The following is an 11,042-nucleotide window of genomic DNA, read 5'->3' on the forward strand; positions in this document are numbered from 1 at the left end:
TTATGTCACAATCTCTTAGAGGACAGAAGCATCTCTTTTTCTAAATGATCAAAGTGTCTTTTAAATGGATGAATTGTGACAGAGCCCAGCAATGCCAGGATAATAGCAGAACTGATGTCTGAAAAGACCAAAGTTAATGGTAAGAATGTATAGAAACTACCAACTATTATCAAAATTTTGCTATTATTACTTTATGTTGTTTTATTTTTGTTTTGTTTTTAAAGACAGGGTCTCACAGGTAACATGGGCTGACCTGGAACCAGCTCTGTAGCCCAGACTGACCCTTAACTCACAATCATCCTGTCTCAGCCTTCCAAGTGTATCTAACCCCTTAAACACAGTGATTTCCAGCTGGTATGGTGGCACACTCGTCCTCCCAGCACATAGGACACTGAGGCAGTAAGACTGAAGAGTTCAGGCTGCTTGAGCCACAAGTTCAAGGTCAACCTGTGCAATTTAGCTAGACCCTGTCTGGAATGAAGTAATAAATAAAACCAGTTTGTTAATTTATCACTTGATTTATTAACTCTACCATCCCATTCCCAATTAAATTTACAGATGCTTTAAAAAAATTTTTTAAGAGAGATGGCTCAGTGGTTAAGAGTCCTTGCTGTTCTTCCAGAGGACACAGTTTCAATTCCCAGCACCCAAATGGCAGCTCACAAGCCTCTTTGACTGCAGTTCTAAATGATCCTATGGCCATAGGGGTGCTGGCATTCATGTGGGTAAAATTTCCATACACATAAACTTTTAAGACAAATTAAATGTGAAGGATAAAATACAGATAAGAAATTAGGGCAAAGGTAAGCAAGTATCTAACAATGATATACTAATCTGTACCTTGATTGCAACATACTTTGGCTTTTCATTTTAACTTTGCAAAGCCAAGGTCTAGAGCATTGTTTTTCTTGCAACAGTGACTGTCTCTAAGCAGTATTGTTGTTTTTACCATGAATAGTTCACCGCTAGTGCCAAGAAGCAATGAAATATGTTTAACTGGACAAATGTAGTTTTGTCATGAAGAGTAGTGTCCAGATTTCACTATACATTCAATTAAATTCACTTGTTAGGAAGCGCTCTGGGCAGAGGGTGAGAAACAAAGAAAAAAAAAAAACAAAACCCAGTTAGGGTGGGCCTCTGCTCACTGTGTACATGGTGATGAAATGGGAAGCTGGTAGGTAGAGACCAGGAAGATGTAGAGGCTACGAAGCCAATTTCAGAGCTCTGGCCCTGTCACTTACTAGATAAATGACCTTGAGAATGTCACCTCTCTCAGACTCGTTTTTATCATCAGTAAAATGGGTAAAATCGCCGGGCGTGGTGGCGCACGCCTTTAATCCCAGCACTCGGGAGGCAGAGGCAGGCGGATTTCTGAGTTCGAGGCCAGCCTGGTCTACAAAGTGAGTGCCAGGACAGCCAGGGCTACACAGAGAAACCCTGTCTCGAAAAACCAAAAAAAAAAAAAAAAAAAAAAAAAAAAATGGGTAAAATCATGGTGCCCACAGCACAGGGATGAAATAAGACAGGCTGTGCTGCTCTGCACAAGGCACGTCTTCCTAAACGACACCTAAGACCATCACTGCAGTGGAGAGGGATCTTAGGCAGCTGCCATTTTATCATAAGTGGAATGAGGGGCTATTAATGAAGGATGCTTTGGTAGCAAGTGGGATAAAGGTGATGCTCATAGTTTGAAAATTATTAATGTGCTTGGATTTTTAGCCTGCCGGGGTACATGGTTTTCACCCTAGTCTTCCTGAGACATCCTTCCGTCTCGAGAGATTAAAAGTATAACAGAGGAAAGCAAAGAGGAAATCCAGCTTCTGGTGCTCAAAAACAGGGCTTTCCTGCACCTCTCAAGTCCTGCAAGCCAGTCAGCCAGGGGCTTACGGATCTTATGTAGCTGTATAACTAGTCTTTAAGGTCCAGGCTAGTCCTCTGAACAGTGCCATTCAACAAGGAAGGAAGGAGAGGCTGTCCTGGGCTCCAGAAGGATGTGGGAGGAAAGATAAAGAAAAGGAGGCAGACCAGCACCAAGTGTAGACCCCGCTTTCTGTGTAGTGTCATGCCCTACAGCCTTTCTGTCTCCTGGGAAGGGACGTGGAGGTCTGTAGACAACCAGCAGAGCAGCCCGTTCATTCCGTTGGCTAGCCGAGGTCAGGCAGGGGTGGGCAGGAAGTTTAAACATATGAGATGCTTAAATATGAGGGTATCCAGAAGGCTGCAACAAACTTGCTGTGGCCAGAAGAGGTCATCCACTCTTCTAGAGTGTGCACACCTGTGCAAGCTGGTAGGACAGGGGTCAGGGTGGACATGGCTCAGAGCCAGATAGAAGCTGACAGGATAGAGGCTCAGAGGTTTGCAGCCCAGAGGAGGCCTAAGCAGCAAAGGGAACAACTTACCCCATCCTCACCAACCTTGTTGAAAACAGCCCGGTCCTTATGACCACAGACCCTGCAATTTTCCTGGCTTCCATTTCCACATCCGTAAAATTAAACCTAATTAAATGTCTAGAGATTTGTCACAGATAAATCTAGGATCCCAGGCCAAGCAGTGGTGCTTGCTTTTGTCCCAACACTTGAAGGTAGAGGCAGGTGAATCTCTGAGTTTAAGGCCAGCCTGGTCTACAGAGTGAGTTCCAAAACTATCAGGGCTCCACAGAAAATCCCTGTCTCAAAAAACCAAAAACTGTGGAAAGCCTTCTGGGGTATTGCTTGGCAGGAGTCTGACATTGGCCAAGGACAAGGAAATGGGCTTCAGGCAGGAATCTGACATTAGGGCATAATAAGGAAGTAAGTTTCGGCAAGAATCTAACTTTAGGCTGTAATAAGGAAGTAGGGTAAGGCAGGAATTTTCATCTCTGGGTGGAACAGAAGAACTAGGCTTCAGGCAAGATTTTGGGCTTGGACGAGGAAGTGGGCTCAAGCATTTTGGTCATTATGACAAGCCCTTTTAAACAACTGTCCAGGGAGTGATCACGGGACTTCACTTGCTGCCTTGTTAGTTCCTTATTGTACTGCTCGCCCAAAATACTTGCATGTAACTAAAATGGTGTAAAAAGTGGATTGGAAAATTAAATTTGCCTTCAGTCTCAGAATTGACTGGGGTCATGCTACAATGTTGTCTGTCTTTTTTTTTTTTTTTTCTTTTTCTTTTTAATTCTCACTCCCGAGCTGGAGAACCTGTTGACTAACTGAGAGGGCTTGGTAAAAAAAAAAAAAACCAAACAAACAAGTCTAATATCCCAAGAATTGCATTATATGACCTCACAGCTAATGAATTTCAGATATACTACCTGACCAAAAATGCTGTTATTATACTTAAGTAAAAGCAGGATTAACATACCCCTGCTTTGTGAATTTCAATATCCTCTATTAATATCATTCCTTGTATTACTCAGCAATGAAAATGATAAAGTATAGCCGGGCTTGGTGGCGCACGCCTTTAATCCCAGCACTTGGGAGGCAGAGGCAGGCAGATTTCTGAGTTTGAGGCCACCCTGGTCTACAGAGTGAGTTCCAGGACAGCCAGGGATACACAGAGAAACCCTGTCTCAAACTCCCCGCCCCCCAAAAAAAGAAGATGATAAAGTATTATTACCTGTGATATCACAGATGAATCTCAATTACCCTAAGTGAAAGAAGCCGGAACACAAAGTTAACACAATCCTCCCACTGCCTTCCCAGGCACCACCTCTCTCCTCCGACTCCACACACATCCTACATCAGTGCAATGCTTTTGGAGATTCTTTTTTTTTTTTTTTTTTGGAGATTCTTTTATGCTTTAATTTTAAATGGATTTTAGGGAATCAATACAGAAGCATAGTATGATTCTCTTGATGCAAATTTCTAATTGTTCTTTTAGTCATCTTCTCTGGAAAGGGAAACTCGGAGGAGGCAAGCACCTCAGAAGAGAAGGCATGGGAAATGTGTGTCAGAGCAACCAAAACAAAGCTCTCTTAGTCTAGAAACATCCATATATTTGAAAGCATTAGCAGAAGGCTGCCTCTGTTTATGTAATAGCATGAAAACACTCAGTTAAAAAAAAGTCAAAATATTTTCATTTTTCAGAAAACCAAGCTGATGTACAACAAGATGAAGGCCATATGCCACTGGGATTTTCCTGTCCAGAATCTAAAATTGGGCTGGAGAGATACTCAATAGTTAAGAGAGCATAGTGCTCTTTCAGAGGACCAGAGTTCAATCCCCAGCAACCATGTGGGTGACTCAAACACCTGGAGCTCTAGTTCTGGGGGATCTGACACACTCACACTCGTGTGAGCACACACAAACACACACTGTCTTATGCAATGTGCAGTGAAAAAACACTCTTATAAAGGAAAGCACTTAATTAGGGCCAATTTATAGCTTCAAAGGTTTAGTCCATTATCATCATGACAGGGAGCATGGTGACACACAGGCAGACATGGTGCTGGAGAAGAAGCTAAGTGTTCTACATATGGACTGACAAGGCAGAGTCAGCCACTGGGCCTGGCTTGGCCTTCTGAAACTTCAAAGCCCACCTAAAGTGAGATACGTCCTCCAACAAGGTAACTTCCATAAGACCACACCTCCTGATCCCCCCAAGGAGTATCATTCCCTAATGAACAGGTGTTCATATATATGGGCCGATGGGGAGGCTCTCTTTTTCAAACCACCATACACATAATTATAAATCATTCTTTAAAGTTTCTTTTACATTCTAATGTTGACTTTTCTTCTTTTCTAAGGAGTGAAATTTTCACAGCTGAGTGTCAGGGCATATGGTGACTTAACTTTTGTAAGTATGGATCAGCAATTCTAGATGAATCTCAGAGTCACTGAAGGATATCCCTTCATTGTGGAGTAGTTGAAAACTTAAACCTTAAGATTAGTGGTTGTCCATGTCTCATCTTCCTGTCATTGCATGAACAGCCATGGAAAATGAGGCCAGCATACCTGCTGTAATATAGATGGTGAGGAGAAAAATATGAAACAGATTTATTTTGGTTGGTGGGTAAGAACTCTTGGTGGGAGTAGGTGGTTTCTGCATGAACAAGAGTGTTTTGCTTGCATCTCTGCACCACATGTAGATTGGTGCCCATGGAGGTCAGCAGAGGGCTGGATGTCCCAGGACTGGAGTTATATGTTGTGGATTTGGTTTAATTGCTTGCATTATGTTATTTGGGAATTGCAGGAGAATCCCTCATGTGAGATGCTGAGGATCCCTGCCCCCAGCTAGTTCTCGTTGGGAAATAAAGTTGTCCCCTGCCAATGGAAGAGCAGGGAGACAGAGACAGGACTTTAGGATCTGAAGGCAAGGGGACCAAGGAAGAAGGAATCATCTTTACTGGGAGAGGAAGAAGATCCAAGCTTGAGACCTGCAGAAGGGAAAGTATACAGCCATGTAAGAGCTGGGGAACGGTGGCCCCACCCCCACCCCACCCCCACCCCACCCCCATTGAGTCTAGGGCAGCACTGTTGGAATAGAGATTTTGGTAATAATCCAGGAGTATCAGAGGGCAGGCATTAGCAATGTAGAAGTTTGGGAGTGGTCCAGCCATTGAGCTGATTGAGGCATATTAAATATAAGGCTATGCATCTTTAATTGGAGAATCTGGAGCATTGGGGCAGGTAACAAGGAACTCGCACCACAACTGCTTGGGAGATTAAAGTGGATTAATGTATTACCACACAGTTATGGACCTTGAAAGCCATCATGTGGGTGCTGGCCATTGAACACAGGTCCTCTGCAAGAACAAATACTCTTAACTGCTTAGCCCACGCAGTGGCCATTACTTTACTAGTAGATGCAAGTTTTGTCTTGGGGAAGCACCTTTCTCTCAGTTTAGCCTTTTGACTTGGGTAGGGTGGGCCCTGCTGTAATTCTAGAATAGTTCACTCCACTTGAACCATGGTCTTTCCAAAATGGGCCTGCAGTCCAATCTAAAATATCTAGGTGCAAAGAGATTTGGAGTTGTCTGGGCAGAGGAAGTTTCCTTTCCACCAGTAGGAGTATCACAAGACATTCTCTTCTGTTGAACAGTGGTCATAAAGATAAGAGGTCTGCTTTGGAAAGTAGCCCCATTTGTTTACAGGGTGTGACATCTGGAGCTACCAGGAACACACTCAGTAAGCAATAAAACCAGCACAAAAGACTTCAGATGGAAAGAGTTTACCAGCATGCTTAGCAGCACTCTTATGCCTCTAACAGGCATAAGATTTGCTCTCTAACACCAGAGACAAATTAACAATAAAGCAAAGCCAGCGTAGCTGAGGCAAAAGGAAAAAATATGAAGAGAAACAGGTTCTTCCCTGATATCATTTAAGCCATTGGACTGAAGCACACATCAAGCCAGATTTCACTTACTCGTGGGTAAGTAAGCCAGTAACATCCTTCAGTGTTTAAACAGCTCTTAAAAATCACATTTATTCATTGGAAATGTAACTGAGGAAAATACGTAATAAAATAAATAAATAAATAATCACATTTATTTATTTATTTATCTATTTATTTTGCTTGGGATGGGGGCACACAAGCTATTTTGCCCATGTGTAGGTAAGAAGGTAAGAGAACAACTTTCAGAAGTCAGGTCTTGGGCTTCTAACAGGCTGGTACCTAGCATAAGTTTCCAAGTTGTCCCCACCCCCAACAAAACCTGAGCCTAGCTCCAGTCTCTAGGCTAATCCCCAACAAGACCAGTGTCTCCAGGTTACACCCTTAACAAGACCAGCATCTCCAGGTTATTCCCCCAACAAACTTGTACACCCAGGTTACAAGCCCACCCCCTGCCTAACAACCACCAATGCAGAGGAAAGCAGAAACTATGTTTATGATATGACTCCCAGCACCAGCCAATATGTTAAAGGCCACAGGAGCTTTCCAGTTAGATGCTTGTACATGTACTCCCTGCTTGCTGCTTACTATAAAGCCTTGCCCTGATAGGCATCCTACATGATGGTGGTGTGTTGAGGGGAACCCGAGCTAGCTCAAATAGAATAAAGACTCTGCTGTGAGATGAATGAGACTGACTCCTGTCTGTTTTGGGGAGGATCACTAACATTTCCCTGGCACTACACAAGCTGTATGAACACAAGTTTTGTTTGTTTGATTGTTTGTTTGTTTTGTTTTTTACTCTCCTAACCCTCAGCATGTTCACCCATAAAATAAGGATGAAATAGCTAATAAATGAAAACCAGATGACACATAGAATTTACTCAGCATAGTATCTTGTACAGAGTAAGTACTGCATTAAGAACGAAACTCTCTCCCAGCACTTGGGAGGCAGAGGCAGGTGGATTTCTGAGTTCGAGGCCAGCCTGGTCTACAGAGTGAGTTCCAGGACAGCCAGGGTTATACAGAGAAACCCTGTCTGGAAAAAAAAAATCAAAAAAAAAAAAAAATTAAGAACGGAACTCTCTCTTATGCCTTCCTTCTCTCCCTCCCTCTCTCTGTCCTTCTTTCTCTCTTCTTCTCTCCCTCCCTCTCATTCTCTCTCAGTCCCTCTCCCCTCCCCTTTATTCCTCCCTCTCTCTCCCCTCTCTCAAGAGCCTGAGAATGAAAGCCACTGGGCCAATTTGGGAGCAGGTGGGATGCCTGTACAGAGCTGGAGGAACGTCTTCTGAAGGCAAAGTCAGGTCTCGAACGCCTCTGACCTTTCCCCGGGCCTGCATCAGACACTCAGAGGCTCCACACATATTAAGTTGAACATTTTTTTCTCCTGTCAGATCTTAGTTCTTACTTTTAAGATTGCCATACAATTTGCATAACATAAAATTTATTATTTTAATCATTTTTATCTTGGATAGTCCTTTTTTCTTTAAGATTTATTTTTATTTATGTGTCTCTGTAAATGTCATTGCCGCATACATATGGGAGATCACAGAAGCCAGATTGGGGGCTCGATTTCTTGGAGCTGGAATGGCAGGTAACTGTGACCTACCTGATGTGGATGCTGGGAACTCAAGCCAGGATCTCTTTAAGAGAGACAAGTGCCCTTAACTGGTGACAACTGCTCTTAACTCCAGCCCCTTTTGGATTATCTTTAAGGCTGTCTGTAACCCCTACAAAGTGACTACTGATTAGTTAGAATTCATTGTATTTTGATATTACATGTCTTTTTTGTTGTTGTTGTTGTTGTTTAAGATTTTTATTTAAGTATATGGGTACACTGACATGTCTTCAGACACACCAGAAGAGGGCATTAGAGACCGTTACAGATGGTTGTGAGCCACCATGTGGTTGCTGGGAATTGAACTCAGGACCTCTGGAAGAGCAGTCAGTGCTCTTTACTGCTGAGCCATCTCTCCAGCCCAAGGAGTCTGAACTTAAAAGATTTGGCCTCACACTGGCAGGCCTAGAACTCTTTAGAGGCCACATTGAGGACTAAAGGTTCCCCTATCAACATTAGTTATCAGTGGAGGAAGCCAAAGAGAGATCCAAAGACTGTAAAGCCTATGTACGTTCTCACCAACAGTTCCTCCTCTCTAAACAACAGAACCAGAAAAAACAAACAGTGATTAGCAATACCTTTGCTTTATATCAATTCTATGAGACTCCAGCACCATTTCTTTCTGATTAGGAATTCCCTAACTAGGGGCTAGGGAGATGGCTCAACAGTTAAAAAGCACTTGTTGCTCTTGCAGAGGGAACTTCTTTCAGTTGCCAGTGTCTATATGGTGGCTCACAACTGTAGCTCCAGTTCAGGGCATCTGACACTCCCTTCTGACCTCCTTGAGCACCAGGGTATGCATGTGATAACCCTACATACATGCAAGTAAAGATGCTCATACACATAAAACAAAATTAATTAACTAATTAATTAATAAATAAATAAAAATTTCTCAGCAAGCTCTGCTCTGAGGAAGAAAAAGATAACCAGTCTTCCACAGATGTTGTGTTAAACTGTCACAGGATACATGAGATTGTGGTAAGCAGTGGCAAAGAAAAATGAGATAGAAATGGGGACTAGAGGGGACTTGAAGGCTCAGGCTGATCTAAGAAAGATAGTGACTTAGACAAGGTAGGAATAAAGGTAGGTTTGAGATATTGTGTGACATTGACTAGGTATTCCTTGCTGCAGGATATTTGACCACACTGTGAACCCTGAGATTTTGTTATTTACTGGGGGAAAAAAAGGTGTTTTTAGTTGTGATGTGGCTCAGCCTTACCACATGTTTTAATCCAAACACTTTCTACTTGAATATAGTAAATAGGATTAAATCAAGTCAACCATAGGTCGAGGCAGATCAAGAAATTAGTTGACAGGAAGTGAACCTAGGATTATTAAGAAAAATCCATAGGGAGTTAAGGGAGTCAGGAGGACGGATAGAGAGATGCACAGGAAGTAGAGGGGAGGGGCATTCAATTTGAAAGGATTTTGTTTTGTTTGTTTGTTTTTTGGGTTTTTTTGGAGAGTCGTGAGAGGGGCATTCCTTCTGGGATATCAGTTGAGGAGGAAGGTCGGCTGGGTCCTTTCTCTGCCTCTCTGAGCAAGCAGGCTTTCATCCCAGCATCTGGCTCCCAAGTCTTCATTGGTAAGATCAAACGATTAAGTTTGTTAAAAGAACAATGCCCCAAATCCTAAAATGGAGTAGTTACATAAAGATATAATGTAAATATACAGTTATGGAGACTGGAGTGCAATCCAGATCTTAGCAATGTGGCTAAAAATAACCATAAAGCAACGCCATCCACACCTAATACCCAAGTGTTCCCTTGGCATCAGGCACCCAGCAAGTTTCCTCTGTATCATCTCATTTAACCATCCTCTGTGAGGTAAGCATTACAACAGAAGTGAGACTCCAAAAGAAAGTCAATTCACCCGGACCCTCCTTGTCTAACGAAGGGTACCTGATTCCTGATAAAGTCTCCCCAGAGAAATAACCCAGGTGAGTCCTTAAGACTAGAATAGAATTTTGGCTTGTTGGGCCAGAAATAGAAACCTTAGACTGTATTCTGATTTTAATCTGTCAGAGTAAGGTGTAAGGTCCTGTTATTGCAAGCACTGAATTAATTCTCTGAGAATATAACTTCCACCATTTGGCTGGAAAGGAATTGCTGAGCAGTGCAGTAACTGCTTGACATAAACAACGGCCTTGAAAACATTCTCTAGCTCTTGAGTCATCTACAAACAAATGGACTCACTGAACAGATGTTCACTGATAGCATCGCACTCTGTATAAAGGTAAATGGGACACTGTCCTTCAAAGAACTTCTTGTCTGTTGGAGAAAACAAAATGGCACATGAACAACTCTGCCTAAAGAGCTTCACAAAAAATAAAGCTGGAGGTGATCTGTGATGGGTAAGGAGAAACTCTTCAAGACATTTTAGGAAGGAAAGAATCTAGGCAGGGGAATGAGCATTGCGTAGTTGTAAAAATAATGAAGTCTGGCTAGGTGGTGGTGGTGTGTGCCTTTAATTCCAGCACTTGGGAAGCAGAGGCAGGCAGAGCTCTGAGTTTCAGGACAGCCTGGTCTCTGGTTCCAGGACAGCCAGGGCTACCTAGAGAAAAATGTAAACAGGAATTAAAACTCCAGGTTTATTTAGACATCAAAAGGGCATTAAAACACAACATGGAAGTTGGGACACGGCTCAGTTGGCCTTATATGCATAACACTGTGGGTTCAGTTCCCAGCACACATATCAGGAAGCTCACAACTGCGGTAACTCCAGGCATGAGGAATCCGATGTTCTCTCTGGTATCCTCGACACCAGATACACATATGGCACATATGGTGCACATACATACATGCAGGCATATATGTAAAATATATATATGTAAAACAAAATTATATGTTACATATAACACATACGTGTATATGTTAAATATATGTATAAATGTAAAATACACAAATGTAAAAGGAACCAGAAGGACATAATAATCTTTTATTTTTTTTTAAAGAAGAGGATTCTGAGTTAGGAGGGGTTGTCTGCTAGAACTGCGTTGCTAGCTCAAGGACAGAACTTAATTTTCTTTTCTTTTCTTTTCTTTTTTGTGTGGATATTTTATTTATTTACATTTCAAATGTTTTTCCCTTTCCAGGTCTCCCCTTCATAAACCCCT

Source organism: Mus caroli, unplaced genomic scaffold, assembly GCF_978045245.1.
Source record: "Mus caroli unplaced genomic scaffold, Mus_caroli_1 scaffold_2, whole genome shotgun sequence".
NCBI classification, from domain to species: Eukaryota; Metazoa; Chordata; class Mammalia; order Rodentia; family Muridae; genus Mus; species Mus caroli.